The sequence below is a fragment of the Pseudophryne corroboree genome, chromosome 5 (genome assembly GCF_028390025.1).
Source record: "Pseudophryne corroboree isolate aPseCor3 chromosome 5, aPseCor3.hap2, whole genome shotgun sequence".
NCBI lineage: Eukaryota > Metazoa > Chordata > Amphibia > Anura > Myobatrachidae > Pseudophryne > Pseudophryne corroboree.
Window position 1 is genome coordinate 809,792,490 of NC_086448.1, and position 19,097 is coordinate 809,811,586.

Genomic DNA, 19,097 nt, shown 5'->3' on the forward strand with positions numbered 1-19,097 from the left:
CTTAGGAGATGGCGTGCAAAAAATTGTGAGCACTTGCTCCCAATGGCTAAACAATTGAATAGCTTCCTCAGTTGTCTGTTGCTTACGGGAGCCCAAAAACTGGTCCCGCCCCCAGTGCATGTGAGCTCATGATATCGTAGCAGAGGAGCCTGTGAGCAGGAAGCTGGTTGAGGAGACAGTTGTGCTACTTGAGAATTGTAGGCTCTCACCAGCAGGATCCTCTCTGGCCTCTGTTTCGTGCCTGCATCCGCCCCGTACGCCTCTCTTCTGTTTCTGTGTCTGATTTGTTGTATCGACCGTCTGGCGCTGAGTTTTGAGGCCCCTTATAGCCACATGTGATTGTGTTGATGATGCTCTCAAAACACTTGATGTGTTGAATGGCCCTGGACAGAAGTCATTCTGCAGAGACTATTTATTGCTTAAATGCCCCAAGCCATACAGGTATGTGCAATAGGTTAGGGGTCCAGCGATATTTTGGCAATTAATGCTGTAGAGTTAAATCAGAAATAATTAAAAAAGTTAAAGCCAGCTTGGTTTTACCTTTTTAGGGTCAATCAGTCGCTGAGATTGTGCCTGGGGGCCCATCTGCTCCTCTAGGGAAAAGGTTTCAGACTGTGTACTTGAATTATACATTATGCATATGTTACATTATATATATATATATATATATATATATATATATAAAGTGGGCCAGACCAGGTAATGGTTAGTCAAGCCTCTGTGGCCTCACTCATAAATATGGGCCCCTAGCACTACATTCCCCATGTGGGCCCTTCATGTCCCAGTCCGACACTGTATATAGTAAATACTGCTAGTGCATGCATGATAATGCACTGTAGAATATGCACCATAGTCCTGTGCAGCATAATGTAACATGTATAATGTATAATTCACCTGATCCACCTAGAAGAGGAGTTGGGCCCCTAGGCAGTGGGCCCTCTAAGGGTGTCCCTTGTACCCCCGTGGGCCAGTCTAACCCTGAACACCCCAATATACCAGTAATATTGTGCACACCAGAGCTACCAAATGAAACCCATTCATACACAAGGTACATGCAAACCCCACACAGATAGGTAATTGGTGAGGAATTTAATTCATGTCCGGGTCTGTGAGGCAGTATTACTGACCACTACACCTTACATCCAAAATAGCTGCTGCTCACTGTAAAATGTAGACAGATAATGTTCCTTAATTTACTTATAGTGACAGATAATAATTCTACAGTACAACACTAGTTACAGAGGGTAAAATCTTGTCCTAGTAAAGCATGACGGCTGAGTTAGACATAAACTCTTGTTGCATTTTAAATAGATTGTAAGTTTATGAGCAGGCCCTCCTACCTCTATGACTGTTTGTTATTACCAAGTTTTGTCTTATTATTGTGTCCAGTTGTAAAGCGCAACTGAGTTTGCTGCGCTATATAAGAAACTGTTAATAAATCTAGTTTGCGTGACATTGGAGTCTCCAGGTATTGCACAACAACAAGTCCCAGCATACCTTATCAGCTAACAGAGCATGCTGGGAATTCTAGTTTCACATCCCCTAATGTGCCACAGGTTGTCCAGACCTGGCATAGTATGTGTGTTTGTTTTGTATAGTTTAGTACATATTGCTGATCATTTATAATGAGCGATTCTTCATAACTTGCTGCTTGCGTATCTCTTTTGCTTTCTAGTTCTGGATTGTCTTATCTGCATGTTCGTTTTGTACGCAGTGATACAATGACTGTAACATGTAACTGGGTTAAAAAATCTGGTGATGCCAGAAGAGAACTAGACATCTGGAAGTTATTTCCTATTTTGTCTGTTTCCTTGAGTTCAGGGGTCTTGAACTCCAGTCCTTATGGGCTATAAGCTGTCCAGGATATAAGGCTATCCCTGCTTGACAGTATGCGTCAATCAAAAAATGAATGAGCCGCTCACGGACCCACCTGCAAAAATATCCTTAAAGGAACAGTGTTCCTTATTTGTATGTTTAATTCATTTTCCCATAAATGCGAAATAATTTTGGTTAGTTGGATAAACTTTATTTCTAAATATGACTTTACTGCTAAAATATCATCAAAACCGGCTTGCATTGTGTTCGCAGCACACCGCGCAGATGGGACGGTGACCTGTCCATGGTGGTCATTCCGAGTTGATCGCTCGCTAGCAGTTTTTAGCAGCCGTGCAAACGCTATGCCGCCTCCCACTGGGGAGTGTATTTTAGCTTAGCAGAACTGCGAACTAAAGGGTCGCAGAGCGGCTACAAAGTTTTTTTTTGTGCAGTTTCAGAGTAGCTCAAAACCTACTCAGCGCTTGCGATCACTTCAGACTGTTCAGTTCCTGTTTTGACGTCACAAACACGCCGTGCGTTCGCCCAGCCACGCCTGCATTTTTTCTGGCACGCCTGCGCTTTTTCCAAACACTCCCTGAAAACGGTCAGCTGACACCCAGAAACGCCCACTTCATGTCTATCATTCTGCGGCCACCAGTGCGATTGAAAAGCTTCGCTAGACCTTGTGTGAAACTACATCGTTCGTTGTAATAGTACATGCGCAGAAGTGCCGTTTTTTTGCCTCATCGCTGCACAGCGAATGAATGCAGCTAACGATCAACTCAGAATGACCCCCCATGTGTATAGAGAAAAGGAATGAAAGAATTATAGCATTTCTCAATCAAGCTGGTTAGCGTTTGGTTTTGCAGTTTAGTTTTGAGAAACCCAGAAACTTCTTCCAAACACGTAGCCTGCTGTTTTCATACGCGGCGCCCTTAATTGTGTAACTTACTGCGGGTAGTCGTTTGATAATGGTAAAACAAAATCCATAGGATTGTGTACTAATGCCCATTAAATCCCATCCATAAATAATGTATCTAGTTTTCTATTTAATTCTCACAGTGTGATGAGTATCTTAGATAATTGCATTTAAACCTAATGAGGTTTAGACTTTTTTAAACTTCTTTTTAATTATGTAAGACTCTGAAAGCTTTGTAGTGACCTATACACTCCAGCTATAAAAGATGTAACAAACCTCAAATATGGGAGTTACGACCCTTATTTGCCAAGAAGGGTCAGTAATACCAAGGTCTGTATGGCTTGCAGCACAGGTTCTCACTATGACCTCAGGACCCCAAACTGTGCATGTTTTCCAGGTCTCCTCACAGAATCATAGGTGAAATAATTAGCTCCACATGTGGAACTTTTCAAATGTACAGTGTCGGTGAGTATTGACTGAACCCGTGTGACCTGGATCAGACCCTTTCTTACCCAGGATTGCACTAAGGGGTCTATTTACTAAGCATTGGATGGAGATAGAGCACACAGAGACAGGGGCATTTCTGCAGAGGAGGGGGCCCGTGTGCACCTCCGGGTGGGCCCCCTACTCTGCACGGCGCTGTAGACTCCGGCACTGTGCCGGAGTCTACTGCGCATGTGCAGGTCTCCGGAAACATGGCGCCCGCCATAATCCGGAGACCAATTTGGCTACCGCGCATGCGCGGCGGCCATTTTGGCTGTGATTTCCGGCGCGATAAAAGCTCCCTGTGCTGGACTCCAGAAAGGTAAGTATTAAAATGGGTGCAATGGGTGCGGTGTGGCCCCCCCCTGGACTCAGGGGCCCGTGTGCACCGCACCCATTGCACCCATTATAGAAACGCCAATGCACGGAGATAATGTCCCAACCAACCAGCTCCTAACTGCCATTTTTCAAATGCAGTCTGTGACATTCCAGGTAGTTGCTGATTGGCTGGTACTTTATCTCCGTGAACTTTATGTCCATCTAAGGCTTAGTAAATAGACCCCTAAGACCCTTATCCACTCATTGGTCATCTCCAGACCTGACTACTGGATCCTTCTCCTACCTGCCTTTCCTGACAAGCGCCTCTCTCCACTCCAATTTATCCTCCATGCTGCTGTCCAGCTCATCTTTCTCACCAAACGCACTACATCCACCTCTCCTCTCTTACTGGCCCTTCACCGGCTCCTCTTCCCCAACAGAATCCAATCCACTCTTCTCACACTCAGAAAGCCCTCACCCATTCCTCTCCCATCATCTCTGACCATATCTTCACTAATGCATGCCACCTCTCCTGCCAACTGATTACCTCCTCCCACTCCTACCACCAAGATTTCTCACGTGCTGCTCCTTTTCTCTGGAATTCTCTACCTCCTCCCCCCCCCCCCCTTCCAGACTCTCCACCTCGGCCGCCAGGTTTTCACCCCCAAGGATATCATACCATATACTACCGGCTGCTGCCTCCGCTGCCCCGCGCTGCTGACACCGCCCCCCCCTCCTCCCTCCCCCTGCAAACGTGTGTGCAGGCAGTCTTGGTCCCGTAAACTAAACTCCTCCTCCCCCTAGCAACACAGCCAGAGGTCCTTCCGGCTGCAGTGAGGAGGCGCCCGGGACAGCCTGCTGTCTGCTTCCCAGCCTGGGAGGAGATGGAGAGCCCAGGGATGTGACGGAGACAGGTATCGCGGGGGGCCCCTGTCACCGCATTGTGATATTAATCGCATATGTTAGTACATATGCGATTAGCATCGCTGCGAGGGGCGGCGATGTATTTTAATACATCCTGCCCCAAAAAGAGCTCTCAAGATCCACTTCTTCACCCAACCCAGGGAACTCTCCCCCTAAGCCCTCTGCCCCACGCTCACTGTCTACCCCATCTGTGTCACCCCTGACTGTCTGCCCCTCCCCATTAGACTGTAAGCTCTCACGAGCAGGGCCCTTTTCCCTCATGTGCCTTTCCTTCTCTTACTTAAACCATATTCGCCTCCATATTCCCTTCGACAGCACCAATCCCTCGGTTTTCTGCCACCCCGATACTTATTTCAGTGTTGTCTGCTGATGCAGCTATGTGTATATACCCTGCACTTGTCCTATATTGTCTTGAACTGAAAGTCACTGTTTTCTTGATTTGCTTATTTGTTTATGTGCTCTGTAAGTGGATCCCTTGTGGTGCCATATAAATAAATGATGATGATGATGATGATGATAATAATAATGTTTACTGTTTGCTCATACTGTAGTAATACGTAGTTGGCACTTGTCAGAAGATGCATGGAGTTTCCGCTGTATGGGCCATATGGGTGCTTCTGATGCCGTGGGGTGAAAATTGGCTATTTAACAAAGCACCAGTTACATTTTCATCTAGGTGAGAATGAACAATGTATTTTACCATATTAATTCCACGGTAGATACAGCCTTGTATAATCCGTCCATGGCTCAAATTCTTTGTTCTGAATTATTTTAAGTCTTATTTTGAATATATATATTTTTTATGTAATTAAATGAACTGTTGTAATGTATTTAATATAGCAACAATACTTGCCTCCTTTTGAGAACTTTTCCATGTGCCATAATTCAAACTTATTATTATTATTATTATTATTATTAATAAAGCGTCTTTGATTAAATGCTTTAAAAAAAAAAAAATATATATATATATATATATATATATATATATATAAAAATATAATTAAAATGTGAAATCTGCGGGACAAAAAACTTGCTTCATTGTGACATAGCTGCCTCGTGTATATATAGTTGGAACAGAACGGCAGTATATCTATAACGTAACAAAAATAAATATATACACCTGACAAATGTTTATGGCTCAGTCACAGATGGCACGTTATCCACAGGCCTTAATTGTAGCTCTTCACAACCTCTGAGTTTACGTCCCTTTAGACAGCACGCTGAGCTCGGCTCTAGCATATGTCCGAGGCATGGAAGACATACGTACCGGGTGAGTGGGTGGCCTGAGATTTGGAAACTTGAAACTTGCAGAACTTTTATGCAAATATTAACTGCCAGGCTGTAGGTCTTTTTGAGATATTTCGGGTGGTACATTTGCTTGTGCGTTCTATGGCCCTCACTCCGAGTTGTTCGCTCGCAAGCTGCTTTTAGCAGCTTTGCACACGCTAAGCCGCCGCCTACTGGGAGTGATTCTTAGCATAGTAGATTTGCGAACGAAAGATTAGCAGATTTGCGAAAAGACACTTCTTAGCAGTTTCTGAGTAGCTCGAGACTTAATCTGCCACTGCGATCAGTTCAGTCAGTTTCGTTCCTGGTTTGACGTCACACACACACCCAGCGTTCGCCCAGACACTCCCCCGTTTCTCCAGCCACTCCCGCGTTTTTCCCAGAAACGGCAGCGTTTTTCCGCACACTCCCATAAAACGGCCAGTTTCCGCCCAGAAACACCCACTTCCTGTCAATCACATTACGATCACCAGAACGAAGAAAAAACCTCGTAATGCCGTGAATAAAATACCAAACTTAATAGCAAATTTACTTGGCGCAGTCGCACTGCGGACATTGCGCATGCGCATTAGCGACTAATCGCTCCGTTGAGGGAAAAAAATAACGAGCGAACAACTCGGAATGACCACCTATGTTCTCTTCTGTAGCAAGCAAAATAATTCTTGTCATGTTCTCGTATGTGCTGTAAAACTAGTGACTGCTGGATACATGTATGTGAGTGGGAATGTCTTGTGTACGGTTGTGATTGTGGATTTGGGTTGAGAAACTGAGTGGGCAGACTAGAGACAGAGCATCTTTTACTGGTGGTTTTGCAGTTTTATCCCATTTTCTGAGCGCTATAATTTTAAGTGTATTGATATACTATATGCATATCTTTAATGTATCCGTAGAGTGGCAGACCCAGGCAGGATCTATAGGGCAAAGTGGAATTAAACCTAAAAAGACAAGTATTGTATTGTCTTTATTTAAATTATCACAGCAGATTTTTGTTAACCAGAAAATGAATCTGAAGTTTCTCATTATGGATCCGGATTGGCCCTCCAGCTGTTGTTGAACTACACATCCTAGCAAGCCCTGCAACAGTTTTAGCGTGGCCAAATAACAAAACTGTAGCAAGGCATGCTGGGATGTGTAGTTCAACAACAACTGCAGCACCAAAGGTTCCCTACCCCTGCTGTCAAGCAACTATACCCATGCCCTAATGCCCACACCTCACCCCAAACCACTTTTTCCATAGCAGTTGTCATCATTATCATTGGGATACAAGTGCGGTAAGCAACATACCGCTAGGTGCAGCTGTGTGTCAAGTTGCATGTGATGCAGAATCCGGCCCTGTGTGACTGCTGCCAAAATTCTGTGAATGTCCATCCTACGGTTTTAGCCGCTGACGTTCATCACAGACAGTCTTGATCGCAATGCATGTAGACTTTTCCTTCGCGAACAAAGGACCTAATTCAAGTTTGATTGCAAAATAAACTTTTCCTCTAATGGGCAAAACCATGTGCTCTGCGGGTGGGGCAGATGTAACATGTGCAGAGAGAGTTAGATTTGGGTGGGTTATTTTGTTTCTGTGCAGGGTAAATACTGGCTGCTTTATTTTTACATTGCAATTTAGATTTCAGTTTGAACACACCACACCCAAATCTAACTCTCTCTGCACATGTTACATATGCCCCACCTACAGTGCACATGGTTTTGCCCATTAGAGGAAAATGTTATTTTGTAATCAACCTTGAATTAGGCCCAAAGACAGAGGAACACATTGCCATTGCTAGACAAAGACATGCACTACCCTCATCGTATTGTTACAGCTCCCAATCAGATGAGACTGAGATTGCAAAGCTCCTGCTATTATGTACAGTATAATAAATATATTTCCACGTCTATGCATTGAAACCTTCTACAATTGGATCGTTATGATGGACAGGCTGCCTGTTTAGTGATCCTCACCCTCACTCTTCCAGCTCTCCCTGGCCATTCCCTGTACAGATTAGACATAGAGACCGCTTTCCGGCTCCCATACCTCCGCTTGTCAGTCCTAGAAAGCTTGTTTAATATTGCTGTTTATAATGGGGATTGTTCGCCTAATCCTTGCCTCAACCCATGTGTCTCACAGATTTGGTCTTGAGAACTCCCTGTGGAATAGACATTTGTTTTTTTGCTGAAAGTGTAGGAATAGTTGCAGAACTAATGAGCAAAGTCCCAGCACAGCGTTTATGCTAAATGCCTGCGTGCATGAAAATGAGCTCTATTCCAGTTTAGAGCGCTGTCCTGTTTTGTAGGACGACACGGTAAATACATTTTATCAGTTTTGTGAATTACGGTTATATTTCATAGTATTACACGCAATCATGACACATACATCCGTGTGCAAATTTGCAAATACATTCCTCAGTGGTACCTTGAAAATGCAGAATCCTTTGTTCTTGCGACTTTCTTCCACTATAAGTGATTTCCATTTTTTCCAGACTTATGATTTTGCATTTGGGTTGCACCTCGGCGATGTATTGTTGTATATCTCCATATAGGTTCATGTATGCAAGCCAAGATACGTACTTTACTGTAGATGTGGATGACCTGGTACACTGTGATGAATGTTTAATTGCTAAATGCAGTTCATCTAGATGTTCTTCATTTTTCTTTTTGTGCTCTAGTGGCCTTTGATCACAGTGTCATTTGGAGAATTGTTGTTGCTACACCAATGGACTGCATATAGGGCCTAATTCAGAGTGGTACACTGCCGTTTTTTACGCTACGCGGCTGTGCAGACTAGATACCCCCCCCCCCCCCAAATGGTCACTTCCTGTCAATCACTTTGCCACTGAATCCTCATTGCGTATGCATTTGTACAAGTGCCTTTGCGCATTCGCTGTGCGATCGCAGTGCGTATGCTGTCTGCCAATAATTTCTCAATTGCAAAAACTGTGAATTAGGCCCATAATCCGCTTACACACTACAGTGGACATGTACTAAGCAGTGATTAAAGTGGAGAAGTGAGCCAGTGGAGAAGTTGCCCATGCAACCAATCAGCATTGACGTAACATTTATAATTTGCACACTATAAAAGTATACAGAGCAGCTGATTGGTTGCCATGGGCAACTTCTCCACTGGCTCACTTCTCCACTTTTATCACTGCTTAGTACATTCTCCCCTTTAGCCACTGTTACCTAACCTGTGGGTTGAGACCCCAACTGGAGGTTCAGAATGTAATCTTATTTTGTGGTCGCTTGATTGTCATTTTGGAACCATTTATTTATGTGGTCCCAGAACAATAGGACACTGGAACTTGAGTCCCATTGAAGAGATGGATGGGCCATTTGATGATTCACTATTTAGTGTTACAAATGTGGTGAGTTTTCTGAGACTTTGCTGAATTCGAAGGAGTGATATACTGTATATTTTATTTTTATTCCTTGCTGCAATGTGATTGGCTAGCATATCATAGATGGCTCAGATGACTGTTTTCACTGTTGTCCATATAAGGTCCTGATGGATTCTGATTTGGTGAGAAGTAGTCACACAAGTCCATAGTGGCTAGCTTAATCTTAGGCTATATGGTCCACACATGTTCTATTACTATATATCTATTTGTATTGGCTTTGAACTGAAGGATTGGTACAGTATTTATAATTAGGAGACAGACATCATGGAGAACATCTCACTCTTGGAGCAATGATGTTACTACTGTCTGGGCTTGGAAGTGATACTTTTCATCTTTTAGCTTATAGACTTTCTCTGAAATCAGGGTGTTTCCTCTGTCTATTGACTCTGACTCAGAGGTAAGCTTAAAGGGGCGAAAGGAAATGTCCCTGTGCTTTCATATTTAAATCATTCATAATTGCAAAACGTAATTACTTCCATCTGGTTTCATATATATTATTCAAAGGGCAAATGTCCATCCGGTGTGCTTCCAGTGATTGCTCGATGACACTCATGTGTCCCTGGTAGAAGATGCATTGTGTCGGGGGGGGGGGGGGGGGGAGGGGTTACTGGAAGAATCTAGCTGCCCGTAGATTGCATAGCCCACCTTTGGCATCATTGTCTTTGTGCCTGATCCCCATGATGTGCGGCACTCCGTGGTCATAACCTTTATGGGGACATGTACTAAGCAGTGATAAAAGTGGAGAAGTGAGCCAGTGGAGAAGTTGCCCATGGTAACCAATCAGCATTGACGTAACATTTATAATTTGCATACTATAACAGTATACAGAGCAGCTGATTGGTTCCCATGGGCAACTTCTCCACTGGCTCAATTCTCCACTTTTATCACTTCTTAGTACATGTCCTCCTAAATCTGTTATTGGCTGGTCCCTGGGGGGAATATATCCTTCCCCATGCTGACTGACTCTTTGACCTAAAGGTAGTAGCTCCATGTGTCCAAGACTCTTGTGTAGGGTGGCCAAACCTCTGCATGCAGCGATGTGATTGTGGGAGCCCTATCTCGCCCTCAGTAAAGATGGAGATGTTGAGCACACACTACAATAAGATACTTTATACATTTGGGGTTGGTGTGTCAAGTATGAAAGAATGCATTCTATAAAATTAAAGGTAGAATGTTACTGGTTGCTATGGCCAACATCTCTGCTGTTCCACTTCTCCGCTCTTCTCACTACTTGGTACATATGCTCTAGGGTCCCTGGATGCCAATGGCTTTTTTTTGGTTTGTGTGGGACAACAAGAACAAACGGACTGCTGCTGGCCGATGCCGCATATTTCAAGCTTTCTATGCATTACCAAGATCTCAAGCACCGTTAATAATAATGGGGAGAGTTTCCCAGAGGACAAATGTTCCTGAATGGAATTCTAAAGAATATATTGAACATCTCCTCATACATGAGGAGAACATTGTGTTCTGTACATCAGCGATCTGCCAAGTGACCATGTATTTCCTCTCCCACCTCCTCATAGCTACATCCTGTCCACTACCAGCGAGCTCCGAAAAGCAAGTTGTGACTAGGGATTGCCATTGTAATCATCAATGGTTACCAACTATGTAATGGGTGACCATTGATGGTTTCCACAACCGGTGGTCATCTCATTTCTTTCATTAGAACATGTGGTCCCGGCACATTGTAAAACAAAAACATTTGGTGATGCCAGGCCATCAATGGAGGGAAACCATCTGGTTCTCCCTCATCGATGGCAAAAATATTCTACTATGGCCATAAACCATCGATAAAAATGAATCATCCATGATCGATGGCCATTCCTAGTTGTGACTGATAACTTGGAGGAATGGGTGTGGTATAAAAAGATGCCACCAGAGTGTTGATGGCTTATGAACGTTGACAGTCACAATGTCAACATGGACATTAAGCCAATGAGCAATATATCAACATTCATAAATGCCAACATGGTTAAAATGTTGACATGGTTATATTGTCTACATTTGACATGTGGACACCAGTATGCCAACATACAGTTTTCTTTTCATATTTTAGCTAAACCTTAACCCTAAAAATAACACAAAAATATACTGTTGACCTTTTAAGCGCCGACTTTGTGGAAACATCAACATTTGTGATTGTCAACACTTTTTCCTGTTGACATTCTGAGCGGATCCCGGTCAGGACAGGGCTATTCAGAAGCTCCACTGTCATACAGACAGCAGGGTAATGAACTTTTATTGTGTTTGTAGATATATTACTTGTTCATACACTGATACTGTGTAGGAAATGGTTTGTTTGTCCTTTACAACTGACAACAACGATGAGGTTGATTTAGTATACTATGGGGCAGATGTACTAAGCCTTGGAGAAAGATTAAGTGGACGGTGATAAACTACCAACCAATCAGCTCCTAACTGTCATTTTTCAAACACAGCCTGTGACATAGCAGTTAGGATCTGATTGGCTGGTACTTTATCTCCATCCACTTTATCTATTTCCAAGGCTAAGGGGGTAATTCAGATCTGATCGCTGGTCTGCGATCAGATAGTCGCCGCCTACAGGGGGAGGGTATAAGCGCTGTGCAAGTGTGCGTTTGCTTTTGTAGCAGAGCTGCTCAAAAATCAGTTTGTGCAGTCTCTGTGCAGCCCAGGACTTAGCAGCTGCGATGGAATCCTGCTGATCGGGGCCGGAGCCGACGTCAGACACCCTCCCTGAAAACGCCTGATCCCGCCTGCGTTTTTCCGGACACTCCTGTAAAACGGTCAGTTGCCACCCACAAACGGCCTCTTCCTGTTGATCACCTTGCGAACGCCCGTGCGCTCGGATCTGTCGCCCCATCCCGTCGCTAGGCACCGAAGCCTGTCGCTGTTGTGCGACGCGCTGGCGCATTGTGGCTCACATGCATGCGCAGTTCAGATATGATCGCGCGCTGTGCGAAAACGCACAGCAGCGATCAGCTCTGAATTACCCCCTTAGTACAGAATTTCCAGGGTCATGTGGACGGTATCCGTTTGGATGGTCGACCACTATTGGTTGACATTGACATATGGTCGACACATAAAAAGATCGACATGACTTTAAAAAAAATATATATTTTTAACCTTTTCATACTTTACCATCCACATGGACTATGATTGGTAACCAGTGCTGAGCACATGTAAGGGGACGCGGCACACTAATTGGGGTTCCTGGTCATGTTACGGAAAACATGACACCTAAAACAGTTAAAAAATCCACATCGACATTATCATGTGTCGGCCTGTCCCACGCCGACCATTTTTCTTATGTCGACTACTAGTCAATGTCGGCCAATAGTGGTCGACCTAATGAATGTCGACTTTAACATGGTCGACCATTCATACCAGAACCCATGTGGACCATGGGGGTAATTCAGAGTTGATCGCAGCAGCAAATTTGTTAGTAGTTGGGCAAAACCATGTGCACTGCAGGTGGGGCAGATATAACATGTGCAAATAGAGCTAGATTTGGGTGGGTTATATTGTTTCTGTGCAGGGTAAATACTGGCTGCTTTATTTTTACACTGCAATTTAGATTTCAGTTTGAACACACCCCACCCAAATCTAACTCTCTCTGCACATGTTACATCTGCCCCACCTGCAATGCACATGGTTTTGCCCAACTGCTAACAAATGTGCTGCTGCGATCAACTCTGAATTAGGCCCCATGTGTGGTGTTACCTGTGGATTCCTGAATTACATGTCTCCTTACAATGTCCTATTAAACATTTAACTATATGCAATTCTTTGCTAGTTAGCGTCCGAAAAAAACTCTAATTTTGATAACATTATAGCTGGGACGGTGAGGTCAGTCTCTTCACCCTCCTGATCTGACATAACCACCAGCCCTTATCTTGCGGTCTAGAATAATGGCGGTAATTGCATTTTTTTTATCTTTATCTCTCCGGTCTGGAAAAGTGTAAGCAATTGCCTTTCCTTGGCTCAATTACACTGAAAAGACCATAATCAGCAACTCTTGATTGTTCTTTGTGTGTAGAGGAAGTTATTGGATGATAGCAGGCTTGCCACGGTTCAGCTTCGCTTCTCTGCTGGTTGTCAGTCTGTGTTTTAGAACATACCTGATAAACATAATCTACTCCGTTCTTTTATCATTTCACAATATTGTTAATAGTGGCATAAACGGAGAGCTCTTTCATTATGTTGCATTTAAATGTAATACGACTGCATTTGCCGTTTTATCGCTGGCTGTAAAAGAGATGCGCAACTAAACCTTCCTCCCTTCTCTGCTTTTGCGCCTCTTCGTCTTCTTCTTCTCCTCCTCATCCTCCTCTTCCTCCTTCTTCTTCTTCTTCTTCTTCTTCTTCTTCTTCTTCTTCCTTTTATTTCCATTATTTAAAGTGCACATAGACCATATAGCATACCTCCAACCTGTACCGTTTTTTTGGGGGGACTGTTCCGCTGTCCCTCCCGCGGGCCGCAGGGGAAGAGGGCAGTTGGGAGGCTCTCTATCGCTTCTCTGCTGTAGAGCAGTGGTGAATAGATGTTGTGCGCATGCACACAGTGACGGGAAATGGGGGCGTGGCTCACAATTGAGGAATTACCGCAAAGGCACGCCCCCTTTTGTTGAGGCCGTTCCCCCTTTTCAGGTGCCTTTTTTGGGTCCTGCGGTGCTTCACTGCGCAGGAGTCCCGAATCCTTCTGCATGGAAGTTGGGAGGTATGCATATAGCACTTTGGTGTTTGGTGATTAATCATACTTTTCCTATGCTGACGAATCTTGGGTGGCTCTACCATATGAAGAGTAGTAAAGTGGCCCGTAGGCTGCTGGTGGCCACCTGGTGCCGCCCACTTCCCAAGTGAAGTCTGCGAAAAACTACCAATGTCTGCATGAAAATACATAGGCCTCCGACTTTCCGCGGACCCTATCCAGTATTGTATCCTCATGCCGGAGCAATCTGCCAGGAAGTTGCCAGTTATGTGATTAAAGGGTCTATTTACTAAGCCTTGAATGGAGATAAAGTCGCTGGAGATAGAGTACCAGCCAATCAGCCCCTAACTGTCATTTTTCAAACACAGCCTGTGGCATGCGGTTAGGAGCCGATTGGCTGGTACTTTATCTCCATCCAAGGCTTAGTAAATATACCCCTAAATCACAGGGTGGGCACATAAATTACATTGCACAGACATGCCTTTTTCTGGAGGGGGCTATTTGCCCATTTTATGCAGGTAGCATTGTCAGTCAGCCTATCTATCTTTACCGATGTCTATTCATTTGTTCTAATGAGCCTTAAGGGCCCTACACACCTGGCGTTTGGCCGCCGAGGTGCCCGACGGCCTCCTCCCGTCACCCGGCCCCATAGCACTGCATGCTAATATGGATGAGATTGTCCATATCGGCATGCATGCATAAGCGACTCGGCACCAACGATGAACGAGCGCGGGGCCGCACATCGTCCATCGCTGGTGCCTACACACTAAAAGATATGAACGATATCTCTTTCATTAATGAACGAGATCGTTCATATCTTTCAGTGTTATCGTGTAGTGTGTAAGGGCCTATTAGGCTGATATCCAATTGGCCATAGTAAATTACCTCAGCTAACTAGTGTGCCTGGGGCTATTTTATTAGCCCCGATGTGAAGAACTGATACATTGGGGGAGTTGTATCAAACATTCTAAAGAGTGGAGAGATGGACAAATGGAGAAGTTTCCCATAGTAACCAACCAACCAACCAACCAACCAACTTCTAACCATTATTGTAAAGAATGTACTTGACAAATATAATAGTTGGACGCTGATTGGTTACTGTTGGAAATATCTCCATGTGTCTAGTTGTCTACTTTCTAGAAGGGTTGATACATTTCTCCCATTATTACGTATTGAGTGGTTTATTCTGGCACACCTGTTCTTATCTTCTCTCCCACTGCTCCCTCATGCAGTCTCTAGGCATGCCATGCGCTTGTGTGTCCATGAAGTTGGTTAGAATTATTAAGGTACTTTTATATTCATTATCTGTGTCAACTTTGGTCATACATGGTGGGCTACTGTATGTTTATGTCGGGTATCCAGGATTCTTTAGATTGCCGTTAGTCCTAAAATACTGTAGGGTCTATTTATGAAGCAGTGAAAAGTGTGGGGAAGTGAGCCAGTGGAGAAGTTGCCCATGGTAACCAATCGGCTGCTACGTATAATTTTATAGAATGCACTTTATAAATGTTACGTCAACACTGATTGGTTGCCATGGGCAACTTCTCCTCAGGCTCATTTCTCCACTCTTTTCACTGCTTCATGTATAGAGCCCTGTATGTCCAGTCTGAAAGGTTCCTTACAACATTCACAGAGATATATGTAACTGTCCCCAGGCCCTGATGTGAGTGAAGAGGTTTCATGACGTTACCCCAAGTGTCAATGTGCCTTGGCCCTGGGAACACGACTCTGGATACCCACTTGGGGTCAGGAACCAGAATGTGCACCTCTGGTCTAAAGGTATCTACCGACAGCAGAATTTTTTTTTCTTTTAAGGGCATGTAGTTTTCAGAAAAGAACCATGGCCTTATAGGGGGTGTTTCAATGGTTTAAGCGAATTATCTCCTTTTTAAAGTGTGCGGGAGCTAATTCTGTTGATTGTGCACAATATGACCGGCCCAAAGCCCTACTATACAGGGATTTCTGTTCACACCTCTACAGAGTGTGGGGGTCCTTCCGAGTTGATCGCTAGCTGCATTTGTTCGCTGTGCAGCGCTGAGGCAAAAAAAGGCACTTCTGCGCATGCGGCGCAATGTGCACGCGCAACGTACTGTTACAACGGCCGATGTAGGGTCTAGCGGAGCTTTTCAGTCGCACTGCTGATCGCAGAGTGATTGACATGAAGTGGGCATTTCTAGGTGTTAACTGACCGTTTTCAGGGAGTGTTCGTAAAAACGCAGGCGTGCCAGGAAAAATGCAGGCGTGGCTGGGCGAACGCACGGCGTGTTTGTGATGTCAAAACAGGAACTAAACAGTCTGAAGTGATCGCAAGCGCTGAGTAGGTTTTGAGCTACTCAAACTGCACAAAAAAACTTTGTAGCCGCTCTGCGATCCTTTCGTTCGCACTTCTGCTAAGCTAAAATACACTCCCAGTGGGCGGCGGCATAACGTTTGCACGACTGCTAAAAACTGCTAGCGAGCGATCAACTCGGAGTGACCACTTGTGAGCAGAAACCCGCAATAAGGGCCTAATTCAGACCCGATCGCAGCAGCAACTTTGTTAGCTAATGGGCAAAACCATGCTGTACTGCAGGTGGGGCAGATGTAACATGTGCAGAGAGAGTTAGATTTGGGTGGCGTTTGTTCAAACTGAAATCTAAATTGCAGTGTAAAAATAAAGCAGCCAGTATGTACCCTGCACAGAAACAATATAACCCACCCAAATCTAACTCTCTCTGCACATGTTACATCTGCCCCACCTGCAGTGCACATAGGGGGTCATTCCGAGTTGTTCGCTCGCAAGCGGATTTTAGCAGATTTGCTCATGCTAAGCCGCCGCCTACTGGGAGTGAATCTTAGCATCTTAAAATAGCGAACGATGTAATCGCAATATTGCGATTACACACCTCGTAGCAGTTTCTGAGTAGCTCCAGACTTACTCGGCATCTGCGATCATTTCAGTGCTTGTCGTTCCTGGTTTGACGTCACAAACACACCCAGCGTTCGCCCAGATACTCCTCCGTTTCTCCGGCCACTCCCGCGTTTTTTCCGGAAACGGTAGCGTTTTTTCCCACACGCCCATAAAACGGCCTGTTTCCGCCCAGTAACACCCATTTCCTGTCAATCACATTACGATCGCCAGAACGATGAAAAAGCCGTGAGTAAAATTCCTAACTGCATAGCAAATTTACTTGGCGCAGTCGCAGTGCGAACATTGCGCATGCGCATTAAGCGGAAAATAGCTGCGATGCGAAGATTTTTTCCGAGCGAACAACTCGGAATGACCCCCATGGTTTTGCAAGTAGTGCAAGAGCAGTTCTGAGTACCTCCTATACTTATTTTTAGTTTATTGAATGAGGTATAACGATAGCACATGTGCACACTATAATGGAAGGTTGCCCACAGAAACTAAGAAGAAAAAAAAAATACAAAAATGAACGAAAAAAAAAAAACAATATGAAAGTTTTTTGTTTTTTTACTTTCTGCTCTTGAAAAATTCATACTTATCAAAGAGATTAAACTGTAATAATAAAAAATGATTGCCCATAGTAAAGGGGATCAATTTGACGGCTGTAGGGATATATACAGAATACCAACTCCGGAATCCTGACAGCCAACAGACGGAATCCCGGCGCACAGGGGCTATTCCCACTTGTGGGTGTCCACGACACCCATAAAGTCAGAATACAACCTGTGAAGACCGCAGCGAGCCTGCAAGGGGACTCTTAGCGCTAGCCCCGCAGCTGGCATCCCGCACGCTGGTAAATAGTATGTAACCCTATTAAAGATGGGAAAAAAATAGGAGATTGCACCAAAACATTTTAGTATTTATGCATCCTTTAGTAATGGTGATCACTGATTATATATATATGCTATACATGATATACATTACTATTACCAGTAATCTATAGTATAATGATGCAGATAAGTGATTGTTATGGAAGAGATTACTTCTACATATAATGGGCCAGATGTACTAAGCTTGAAAAGTGATAAATATCACTGTGATAAAGCACCAGCCAATCGGCTCCTAACTGTCATTTTTCAAACACAGCCTGTGACATGGCAGTTAGGAGCCGATTGGCTGGTGCTTTATCACAGTGATATTTATCACTTTTCAGGCTTAGTACATCTCCCCCAATATGTATAATACTAAATTTTTATGGGAATTTAAAGTGAAATGACCCCTATATTTCATTTGATATAACCCTAAATGACGACCCCCCCCCCCCATCTATAACAAGACGCGGTGTAACGTTCCTGTGCCAAAATGGTGATTCTTCTAAATGCCAAGCGTGCATACGGCTGTTCTGATATCTTCGTTGCAGCCTGTTGTCAAAGTTGGGTAACGTTTGCTGCATCCCGACAGTATTCTTGCAAAATTCTTATTTGATAAATGTCAGCTGCAATATCGCGCTGGTGTCTGTGTAACAAACATCTTGTTGTGCGTCGTCTTCTGACCGCAAAGGTTTGTCTTCTGTTTTGCTGTCTGAACATGCAGATAGGACGGGTACCTGTTTTCCAGCGTTTGAAACACGCAGGTGATAGCGGCGCTCTTCCCCCACTATATAAATCATGTCTTCTTGACGGCTGCTTTCCGCTTAGAGTTTAGCTTTTTCGCATCTTTCAGTGTCCTGTGTGGATTTACTAATATTGAAAATGTGGTGGATTATGCTGGCGTTATATTCTGTAAATAAATGTTAATACGTATTGGCGTGAATGGCCGTATTGAGGCAGTTGTGTCAGGCAGTCATTTTCTTTTAAGAGTTTTTTTTTTAAATCAACAGTAAGGGGTCTGAGCTCTGGAGAGAGATAAAGTACCAACTTCTGCCATGTTATATAGGCTGGCTTTGATAAATGTGAGTTAGGAGCTGATTGGCTTGTATATTTTTTTTTTTAAATATCCATCTACTTTATCTCTCTCCATGTAATAAACCTTGGGGAGAGAGATAAAATAGAGAGAGATAAAGTACCCGCTAATCGACTTCTAACTGCCATGTTACAGGCTGTGTTTGAAAAATGTCAGGAGCTTACTGGCTAGTACTTTATCTCTCTCCACTCTATCTCTTAGCAAGGCTTAGTACATCTGCCTCAAGGCTTACTAAATAGACCGCTAAATAGTCTTGCGTGTGTAAACTGGGTTTCAGACGGCCAAAGAAGGCACGTGCATCCATTTCTTGCTTGTCCGGAGCGGAGAGACCACGTTTGTATCGCATGGGGGAACCTGCTAGTGTGATTGGCAGGTGACCGTACACAGGTGATTATCTTATGGCTGAATTTGTCTGCATGGCCAAAGA

At 44.1% G+C, this 19,097-nt stretch overlaps 1 protein-coding gene across 2 annotated transcripts in view; it reads left to right on the plus strand.

Moving 5' to 3' along the window:
- TRPS1 (transcriptional repressor GATA binding 1) overlaps window positions 1–19,097 on the plus strand; it is a 331,746-nt gene that overhangs the window by 17,089 nt on the left and 295,560 nt on the right. The window lies entirely within an intron of this gene.